Here is a 10,957-nt window from a genome sequence, read left to right as displayed (position 1 = left end):
AGCTGCAAGCCTGCTCGCGCCACCCCTCTGCTTTGCACTCTTCCACGTGTCCTGCCGCTCTGAAAAATGTTCAAGGTCCTTGGGGTGGCGAGACCTGAGTCTGCGGCTTCCACCCGACCTCCCCCGACCGCCCCCGCTGCCCAACAGCAGCTGTCCCCTCCCATCGCTCTGTCTGCGTTGCTCCACCTCAGACACCTCTGCCTGCCCTGCTCCCCTCTTCATCAGGCTGGCATTGGGCACCAGCAGAAACAGGGAGCCTTTAAGCTAAGCTTTCACTAAAGAAATTTGTAAACACGTACAAAACAGAATGAATAGCGCAAGGACCCCAACGTCCCCATCACGAGCTTCAACAATTATCACCACGTGGCCACGTTTCATTCACACCCTGTGCACTCCCCGCACACTTCAGGTTATTTGGACAGAAATCCCACACATCACACATGTCATTTCATCTGGATTTCCTTATGTAACTGCAAGGTAAGGAGAGTTATCCACAAAAACAGAACCACAATACCATTATATATACCGTTACTACCTATCAATTTTTAACAATAGCTCCTCAGATCATCAAATATGCCACAAAAACTCACATTTCACCAAATTATTATTATTATTATTATATTATTTTCCTGAAGCAGGGTCTCATTCTGTCACCCAGGCTGGAGTGCAGTGTCATCATCACAGCTCACTGCAACCTCCAACTTCTGGGCTCAAGTGATCCTCCTGCCTCAGCCTCCCGAGTAGCTGGGACTACAGGTGTGCACCACCACACCCAGCTAATTTTTCTATTTTTTTTGTTGAGACAGGGTCTTGCTCTTGTTCAGGCTGGTCTCGAACTCCTGGCCTCAAGTGATCTTCCCACAGTGGCCTCCCAGAGTGCTAGGATTATGGGCGTGAGCCACCACACCTGGCCAAAATCTTCCTTTTCTATCTGTTGTATCTAGCATTTATTCTTGAACCCTTTTTATCTCTTTGTTTTATTTCTATATTTTAAAATGCCCTCTTTTCTATCTTATTTTTTCTCCTAAGGTATTATCTATTGTGATTATTCTCTTTTCTGTTCCTTCTGTTTTCATCTTCATTTCTGAAATGGTTTTTTGTTTTTTGTTTTTCAGACAGGGTCTTACGTGATGTTGTTCAGGTTGGTCTCGAATTCTTGGGCTCAAGCAATCCTCCCACCTCAGCCTCCCCAGTAGCTGGGATTACAGGTGCATGCCACCATGCCCAGCCAAACTTGATCCTTTTCTGGTGCTACTTTTGAAAGTAAAATGAATTTTCAGTTATTTTAGGAGACGTGGAGTAAGGATAATATTTTAACTTCTCAGCTCTTGGGCTCCTAATTCTATTGAGTCCACAAGTGACTGTTCTAGTTACTATTGCTGCATAACAAACCCTACCAAACTCAGGGCACAACTCAACAACCATTCGTAACATGTTCACGATTCCGTGGGTCTGGAATTCAGCAAGAGTACAGTAGGAGACGGCCATCTCTCTGATGACTCAGCTGGGAGGTGACTTTGCAGCTAGAGCCGGGGACATCTGAAGCTCATTCCCGCACATGTCCAGCAGTCAGCGTTGCTATCTACTGGAACACCCACACATGACCTCCACATGTGGCTCGTTGGACTTCTTTACAGCATGGTGGCTGATTTCCAAGAGCAAACATTTTAAGAAAAAAATGTGGACATGTGTGGCATTTTTATGAACTAATCTTGGTAGTTACATGGCTCTACATCCACTGAACTCCTTTGGTCAAGCCAATCACAAGGTCCCAGTCAGGGACACAGATCCTACCATTTAAAGGGACAAGTGTCAAGGTCACACTGTAAGAAGAGCATGTGAAATGAAGAGATAGATTTGCAACCATTTTTGGAAAATTAAATCTGTCTCAATGACAATGTGTGTGTGTGTGTGTGTGTGTGTGTGTGTGTGTGTGTTTATACTTTCTGATCCTTCAGCCCACCGTGATCCTTCAAGCCCGCTTTTATCGGGCACTTCTTTCTCTATCCCTGGTGTGCCTGTCCTGGTCAGTTTGGAGTCTACTCTCAAAGTCCCAGTGTGGGAATTTTACAGGAAAGAGAGCTCCAACCTATTAGTTTTGAGATTTTATGGAGGAACCAAAAAACAGTGTACAGGCATACCTTGGAAATATTGCAGGCTTAGTTCCAGACTACCGTGAATATTACAAGAAAGCAGGTCACACAAATTTTTAGGTTTCCTGGTGCATATAAATGTTATGTCTACACTATATTGCAATCTGTTAAGCATGTGATAGCATTGTGTCTAAAAAATGATATACATACCTTAATTGAAAAATAGTTTATTGTTAAAAAATGATCATCTGAGCCTTCCCCAAGTGTTGATAGTAATCTTTTCACTCGTGGAGGGTCTTGCCTCAAAGTTGATGGATGCTGACTGATCAGGATGGTGGTTACTAAAGTCTGGGGTGTCTGTGGCAATTTCTTACAAGACAACAATGAAGATTGCCGCATCGATTAACTCTTCCTTTCAGGAAAGATTTCTCTGTAGCATGCGAACATTTTACCCACAATAGAATTTCTTTCAAAACTGGAGTCAGTCCCCTCAAACCCTGCTGTTGCTTTATCAAATAATCTTATGTAATATTCTAAATCCTTTACTGCCATTTCAACAATGTTCACAGCATCTTCACATGAAGTAGATTTCATCTCAACAAACCACTTTCTTTGCTCATCCGTAGGAAGGAGTTCCTCATTTTTTCAAGTTTTATCATGAGACTGTAGCAATTCAGTCACATCTTCAGGCTCCACTTATAATTTTAGATCTCTTGCTATTTCTACCACATCTGCAGTGACTTCCTCCCCAAAGTCAGCTATGCGGGTTGGAATCAACTTCTTCCAAATTTCTATTAATGTTGATATTCTGACGTCCTCCCATGAATCACAAATGTTTTTAATGGCATCTAGAATGGTGATTCTTTTCCAGAAGGTTTTCAATTTACTTTGCCCAGATCTAGCACTAAGAATTACTATCTATGGAAGCTATACCCTTATGAGATGTACTTCTTAAATAATAAGACTTGAAAGTCAAAACTACTCCTTGATCCATGGGCTGCAGAATGGATGTTGTGTTAGTAGGCATGAAAACAACATTCATCTCCTTGTACATCTCCCTCAGATCTCTTGGGTGACCAGGTACATTGTCAATAAGCAATAGTATTTTATTTTTTTACAACATCAAATTTACATAAGCAAAGCACCAATATTTTTAAAGGATTTTTTCTTTCTGAGCTGGTAGGTTTCAACAGTGGGTTTAAAATATTCTCTATCACATGCTGTAAAACATGTGCTGTCGCCCAGGGTTTGTTTTTCCATTTAGAGAGCACAAGCAGAGTAGATTTAACATTTTTTTATTTTTTTGAGACAGGGTCTTGCTCTGTTGCATAGGCTAGAGTGCTGTGGCATCATCATAGCTCACCACAACCTTGAACTCTGGGGTACAAGGGATCCTCCTGCCTCAGCCTCCAAAGTAGCTGGGACTACAGGCACATGCCACCAGAGCTGGCTCATTTTTTTAAAAAAAATTTTGTAGCTACAAGGTCTCACTATGTTGCTTAAGCTGGTCTTGAACTCCTGGCCTCAAGGGATCCTCCTGCCTCGGCCTCCCAGAGTGCTGGGATTGCAGATGTGAGCCACCATGCCAGGCCAATCTTGCATAATTCTTAGAGCTTTAGGATTTTTGGAATGGTCAATGAGCATTGGCTTCAACTTAAAGTCACCAGCTGCATTAGCCCTTAACAAGAGAGTCAGCCTGTCCTTTGAAGTTTTGAAGGCAGACAATGACTTCTCCTTTCTAGCTATGAAAATCTTAGATGACATCTTCTTCCCATATATAAGGCTGCTTTGTCTACATTGAAAATCTGTGGTTTTTTGTTTGTTTGGTTTTTTTTTGAGACAGGGTCTCACACTGTCATGCAGGCTAGTGTGCAGTGGCATGATCATAGCTCATTGCAACCTCAAATTCCTGGGCTGAAGCAATCCTCCTGCCTTAGCCTCCAGAGTACCTGGGACTACAGGTGTACGCCACCACACCTGGCTAATTTTTTTCTATTTTTTTTTTTAGTAGAGACGGGGTCTCGCCCTTGCTCAGGCTGGTCTCAAAGTCCTGAGTCCAAGCAATCCTCCCGCATCAGCCTCCCAGAGTGCTAGGATCACAGGCGTGAGCCACCGCACCCTGCCTGGAAATGGCATCTTAAACCTTATGAACTCAGCTCTGCTAGCATCCAATTTTTCTTCTGCAGCTTCCTCACCTCTCTCAGCCTTCACAGAATTGAAGAGAGTTAGGGCTTTGCTCTGGATTAGGCTTTGGCTTAAGGGGATGCTATGGCTGGTTTGATCTATCCAGACTGCTAAATTTTCCCCATATCTGCAATAAGGCTGTTTTTACTTTATCATGTGTGTGTTCACTGGAATAGCACTTTGCACTTTTTTCGAGAACTTTTCCTTTGCATTCACAACTTGGTTAACTGTTTGGTGCAAGAGACCTACCTTTTGGCCTGTCCTGGTTTGTGACGTGTCTTTCCCACCAAACTCGACCATTTTTTTTTTTTTTTGAGACAGAGTCTCACTCTGTTGCCCAGGCTAGAGTGCCATGGCGTCAGCCTAGCTCACAGCAACCTCAAACTCCTGGGCTTAAGCAATCCTTCTGCCTCAGCCTCCCGAGTAGCTGGGACTACAGGCATGCACCATCACGCCCAGCTAATTTTTTCTATATATTTTTTTAGCTGTCTATATAATTTCTTTCTATTTTTAGTAGAGACGGGGTCTCACTCTTGCTCAGGCTGGTCTTGAACTCCTTGACCTCGAGCAATCCACCCACCTCGGCCTCCCAGAGTGCTAGGATTACAGGCGTGAGCCACCGTGCCTGGCCTAAAACGCCATCATTTTTAGCTTTTGATTTAAAGAGAGATGTGAGACTCTTCCTTTCACTTGAACACTTGAGGACATTGTAGGGTGATTTTTTAAAATTCTTTATGTAGGGTAAAACACATGTAAGGTTATCAATCCATCTTATTTCAATATTGTTGTGTCTCAGCGATGAGGGAGGCCCAGGGAGAGGGCGAGAGGGGGGACGGCTGGCTGGTGGAGCAGTCAGAACACACGTATTCATCAGTTAGGTTTGCAGTCTGCTGTGGGCGCTATTCATGACACCCCAAAGCAATTACTACAGTAGCATCAAAGATAACTGATCACAGGTCACCATAATAATATAATAATACTGAAAACGTTTGAAATATTATGAAAATTGTGAAAATATGACACAGAGACATGAAGTGAGCACATGGTGTTGGAAAAATGACACCAATAGATTTGCTCAATGCAGGGTTGCTGTAAACCTTCAATTTGTAAAAAATGCAATAGCTACAAAGTAGAATAAAGTGAAGCACAATAAAATGAAATGTTCCCAAATGGCCCCAGCACGATCAGACCTCATTGCACAATGGTCCTCTTGCACTCACATGCAAATTGGATTCTGTAGAATTATGTTCTGGTTTCACCTGCTGTTCCCAGATGCGCCTGCCATGTGTGTGACCGCTCATTGGTAATTTCTGGGGTTACCTGTTCTCGGGACCATCAGAACCCCCAGACACTGATATCACACGAGTCTTGTAACTGCTAGGATTGTCCCCACCCACATGTATTTTGAGCTTCTGGTTTTAACTTGTAACCTAGTTTTGTTGTAGATACTGTCTGTGGATCTTCTGGGTATTTTTAATCCTAGTTTTGTTTTTACTGGGGGTATGCTATTCTACTAGGCCTGCCATAACAAAATACCAGAGTCTGGGTAGCTTAAAAAACAGAAGCTTATTTTATCACATTTCTAGAGGCTGGAAGTCCAAGATCAAGGCACCATTAGCTTGGTTTCTGGTGAAGCCTCTCTTGCAGGTTGCAGACAGCTACCTTCTTGCTGTGTCCTCATGTGGACTTTCCTCTGTGCACATGCAGACAAAGAAAGATATATGGTGTGTTTTCTTTTTATAATGATACTAGCCCTATTGGATTAGGACCCTGCCTAATTGTGTGTGGGGGGGGGCTCATTTAATTTTAGTTAGCTTCATAAGGGCCTGTCTTAGTCCATTTGTGCTGCTATAACAAAAATACTGGAGACTGGGTAATTCATAAAGGACAGAAATTTATTTCTCACAGTTCTGGAGGCTTGGACAGGAAAGTCCAAGGTCAAGGCACCAGCAAATTCAGTGTCTGATAAAGGCTTGTTCTCTGCTTCAAGTTGGCATCTCTTGCAATGTCCTCACATGGCGGAAGGGATGGGAGGGCCAGGCAGCTTTCTGAAGCCTCTTTTATAAGGGCATTCATTCCATTTATCAGAACAGAGCCCTCATGGCCTAATCACCCCCTCAAAGGCCCCACTTCTTAGTACCATAATTTTAGGGTTTAAGTTCCAACATGAATTTTGGAGATATAAATACATTCAAACCATAGCATTAGGCCTTACCTCCAAATACAGTCACTTTGGGGCTCAGGGCTTCAACATATGAATGGAGTGGGGCACAATTGAGTCCACAACAGGGGTAATTTGGAGAAAGGCAAAAACTACATTCTGCCATCTTCATCTTCCCAAAATTAGACAGCCTTTGGGCATGGCCCACACCAGTCAGCTACTGGGGGGGGGGCGGGGCATGGAGCCAAATGGAGCAAGGGGGGTGCTACAGTTTGAATGTTTGCCCCTTCCAAAACTCATGTTGAAGTTTAATCCCTAGTGTGGCATTACTGAGAGGTGGGGCCTCTTAAGGCCTCTTAAGAGGTAATAGGCAGAGCCCCCATGAACGGGTTAATTCATTCATGGATTCATGGAGTAGTGGGTTACCATGGGTGTGGGTCTGGGGGATTTATAAGAAGAGTAAGAGAAACCTGAGCTAGCACACTCGGCCTCTTTGCCATGTGATGCTCTGTGTCACCATGGGACTCTGCAGAGAGTCCCCACCAGCAAGGAGGCCCTCACCAGATGTGGCCCCTTAACCTTGGACGTCTCAGCCTCCATAACTCTAATAAATAAATTTCTTTTCTTTATAAATTACCCAGTTTCAGGTATTCTGTTATAAGCAACAGAAAATGGACAAAGATGTGGGGAGAGACCCGGAGGAGTGAAGGAAGATGTCCAGAACATCACAAAGCCCTCCAAGGCTGGCTCCTGCCTACCCTTACCTCCCTCCCCCTCCTCACAGCCACTGCCTCTCCCTCTACGCTCCAGCCACAGCAAACCACTCCTCACTTTCCCTGCACATGCCATCCTGTTCCTGGCCTCCTTGCCCTGGCTCACACAGTGTTGACTGCCTGCAATGCCCTTCCTCACCTACTTCTCTCCATTTCAGCCAGGAGCTCTTATTTCAACCTTTTGCACTTATACCTCAGGCATCTCCTTCTCTAGAAAGTCTTCTCAGATATCCAGCTGGCTGCAGGGACCCACCTGCATGCACACAGTACGTATCCTAGGGTAGCCAGTGGAGAGATTCAGTAGACCTGAACTGAACCCAAAGCCAGGTCCTTAGCCCAGCAACCTATGTCCTGAAACAGAACACTGCTGACCCATTGAGCTGTGAATGAGGAAAATAAATATTTGGTGGAGTAAGCCACCAAGATTTGGAGGATGTTTGTTATGCAGCATTATTGCAGCAATAGCTAACTAAGACATCATTCATCCTTGCGTTCCCAAGCACAGTCCTGAGCTAAAAATGTTTGTTAAATAAAGCAAATACATTCTTTGATCCAAAACATTTGCAGTACGCATCTGCTCAAGGCACTGCACCTCATAGGACCTCTGCTACCTCTTCTTTTCAAAGTGGATAATGATGGCTTCTTCGCAGGGTTGATGTGAAGATTAAATGGAATGGCGTGGGTTAAGCTCCTGGCACTTTGTGCTAAAGAAGTGACATTTTTTCTTCCTCTCTCGACCCCTTGACATCTTTAAGTGTCAAGGGAGGCAGCAGGGTGAGAAAAGAGCTCACTCTAGGCTGTTGAACCTCTAGGCCCTTTAACCTCCAGCTGGGGGAGCTGCTTTGTGTTCTTCCTCTTCCCCTCCTCCTTTGTGCCTAGGATTATTCTCTGAGTCACTGCCCAACTAACTTTTCCTGGAGTACGGAAAAGGATTTGCCCTAGATCCTGGAAAGGCTCAGCAACTTCCTGGCCCAGCATACAGCTGGGCTGCCTTAAGAGGATGAGCAGCTTACAATCCCTCCGTCTTGGAAGCTAGCCACTGTGTAAGAAATCTGTCTACTCTGAAACCACCATGGTGTGAGGAAGCCCAAGCTAGCCACATGGAGAGAGAGGCCATGTTGAGGAGCACCAAGGCGCCGCACACGTGAATGAAGCTTTCTTGGACTTTCCAGCCCAGCCCAGCCCAGCTAAATGCAGTAGACTGAGTGGTCTAAGTTGATGTCATATGGAGCAAAGGAATCTTCCAGCTAAATCTAGTTAACCCCACAAAATTGTGAGAAATAATCGATTTTTGTTGTTTTAAGTCATTAAGTTCTGGGTGGTTTGTCATGCAAATTAATATATGAATATGATTAATATATGAATGAAATGCTCTCTCTGTAATTATGTATGTGACATATAATATGTATAATATTCATTATTATTATTATTATGTATAATATTCATTATTATTATTATTATTTCTGAACCATTTGAGAGGAAGTGGAAGATATCATGACCCTAAATCTTGCAGTATCTATCTCTAATGAACAAAACATCCTTTTCCGAAACCATAATACATTTATCACTCAGAAAATTTAACATTGATATAATTTAGTATCTCTTCAGTCCCTGTTCATATTTTGCCAATTATCTAAATAGTCATTTATAGCAATTTTTTTGTTCAGTGCCAGAATCTACTTCAGGAGGGCACATTGCATTTAGTGGTTCTGTTAGCTATATTCAGCTGCATAACAAGTTACCCCAAACTTAGTGGCTTCAAACAATATTTTTCATCTTGGTTTCTGTGGGTCAGGAATCTGGACATGGCTTAGCTGGGCTCGTTAGCTCAGGGTCCCTCACAAGACAGCAATCAAGGTGTCGGGCGCAGCCATCCCAGGGTTCGAATGGGGTAGGATCTGCTTCCACGCTCATTCAGGGATTGTTGGCAGGATTCAGGTCACTGCAGACAGTTGGACTTACGGCCTCAGTTCCTTGTTGGCTGTTGGCCAGGCCTCCCTCGGTTCCTTGAAACATGGGCCTCTCCAGAGAGCAGCTCACAACTGGCAACTTGCTTCCTCAGAGCAAGCATGCTGAGAGGAGCCAGAGAGAGAATTCTAGCAAGACAGAAGTCTCAGTCTTCTGTAACCTAATCTTGGAAGTGACAGCTCATCACTGAAACCTGCCTATCACAGTGCTCCTGTCTCTTTAGTCTCTTCTAACATGGAAAGGTTTCTTAGCCTTTTTATTTATTTTTGTCTTTCACGTCATTGGCATTTTAAGTATCACAGGCCAGTTCTTTCGTAAACATCTTTCCATTTGGGTCTGTCTGATGTGTCCTCATGGTGAGGTTGGAGTGATGCATTTTTTGGCAGGAATACTTCACACTCAACGTTGTGTTCTTCTTAGGGCATCACGTCAGGCCGTTTGTCCTGTTATTATTAGTGATGTTACTCGGATTGCTTGGTTAAGGTGGTGCTCAAGCTCCCATATTTTTAACTGCTTTGCAATTCTGCCTCTGGCTGGGAATGTTCTTTCCATTTTTCAAACAGGGTAAAAAAATGAGACCAATTCTCTTGGCTGAGCAACTGTGGGAAGAAGTTGAGCCTGGAAACTATTTTAGGATGAAAATTCCCAATGTCTTGGATCAGACCTTTACCCTCTACCTCTCATTTGCACCAAGGATACCTTCACGGGAGGCCCAAGCGTTGGCTGTCATGCCAGTCCTCGGCTTGGGGAATGAATGCCCTTTCACACTTCTGTTTCTTTCAATTGCTGTCCCTTCACCCAGAAAGCCCTTGTCTCATCTCTGCCTCCTTCTCTGCCTATGCAACTCCGGCTCCTCTCTTAAGCCCAGGCCAGGGTTTTCAGCTCCAGGAATAAGGCTACAAGATTGCACAATCCCAGGAGCCAAGAGTCATATCACGTTTTGTGTGCCTGGTGCCCCCTGGAGTTGTGCCTGTGGTGATGCTCTGGAAACCCCTCCATCACCCTCACCTCAACTAGCACATTATATCATTAGTATGTGTTTAGACGTATGTCCTTTCTAGACAGAGGGTAGGACTAAGGTTTGTTTACCTCTGTAGGTTCCAGTATGCGCTCCAATATGTGCTCAGTAAGGGTTGGGTGAACACAGGAATTTCTCAGTGATCGCTTGTGCTCCACCTTCCCCTTCCTCCAACAGCAGCACAGAGTCCCATTCTCTTTAATATGATGGTGACTCAGTTCTGGCTTTTGGCCTTTGCATCCCTTAGGTGCATCACAAAGTGTCAACAATAAAATCCAAGACTTCATATGTCCCAATGGGAAAGTCTCCCTTATGGGGCCAGCAGGTACAGCTAAATGTAGCTTCTTGACAAATCTGTGAGGCTGCAATGGCAGCCCTCCCATCTGAGAAGACGCCATAGCATGTGGAGGAACCCACGTGCAAAGATACCCTCACTGAAAACTTGTCCCAGAGCACGCGGACTGACTTCAAGGCAGAGGCAGCCGGTGAGGTGAGGTGACGTGACGTCAGGTGAGGTGAGGACAACCAGGTCTGTGGAAGATGCAGAGAGAGGGATGCTGGAAGTTTGCCCAGGAGGTGAGGCGGGGTCTGAATTCTCACTGAATCTCTGGTTCCCTGTACTAGGTCACAGAACTGTTACTAATAGGACCAAGGCACCCAATCGGTTTTTTCTGCTAAAAGAGAAACCAAGGTCTTACATCCTAGTCGGGAGCACTTTGCCCAGGCTGGCTCTGCGGGCCGCCTTGGTGGAAGTTCAGCT

Source organism: Lemur catta, chromosome 14 (assembly GCF_020740605.2).
Source record: "Lemur catta isolate mLemCat1 chromosome 14, mLemCat1.pri, whole genome shotgun sequence".
Taxonomy (NCBI): domain Eukaryota; kingdom Metazoa; phylum Chordata; class Mammalia; order Primates; family Lemuridae; genus Lemur; species Lemur catta.
Note: the sequence above shows the minus strand (reverse complement) of the source record.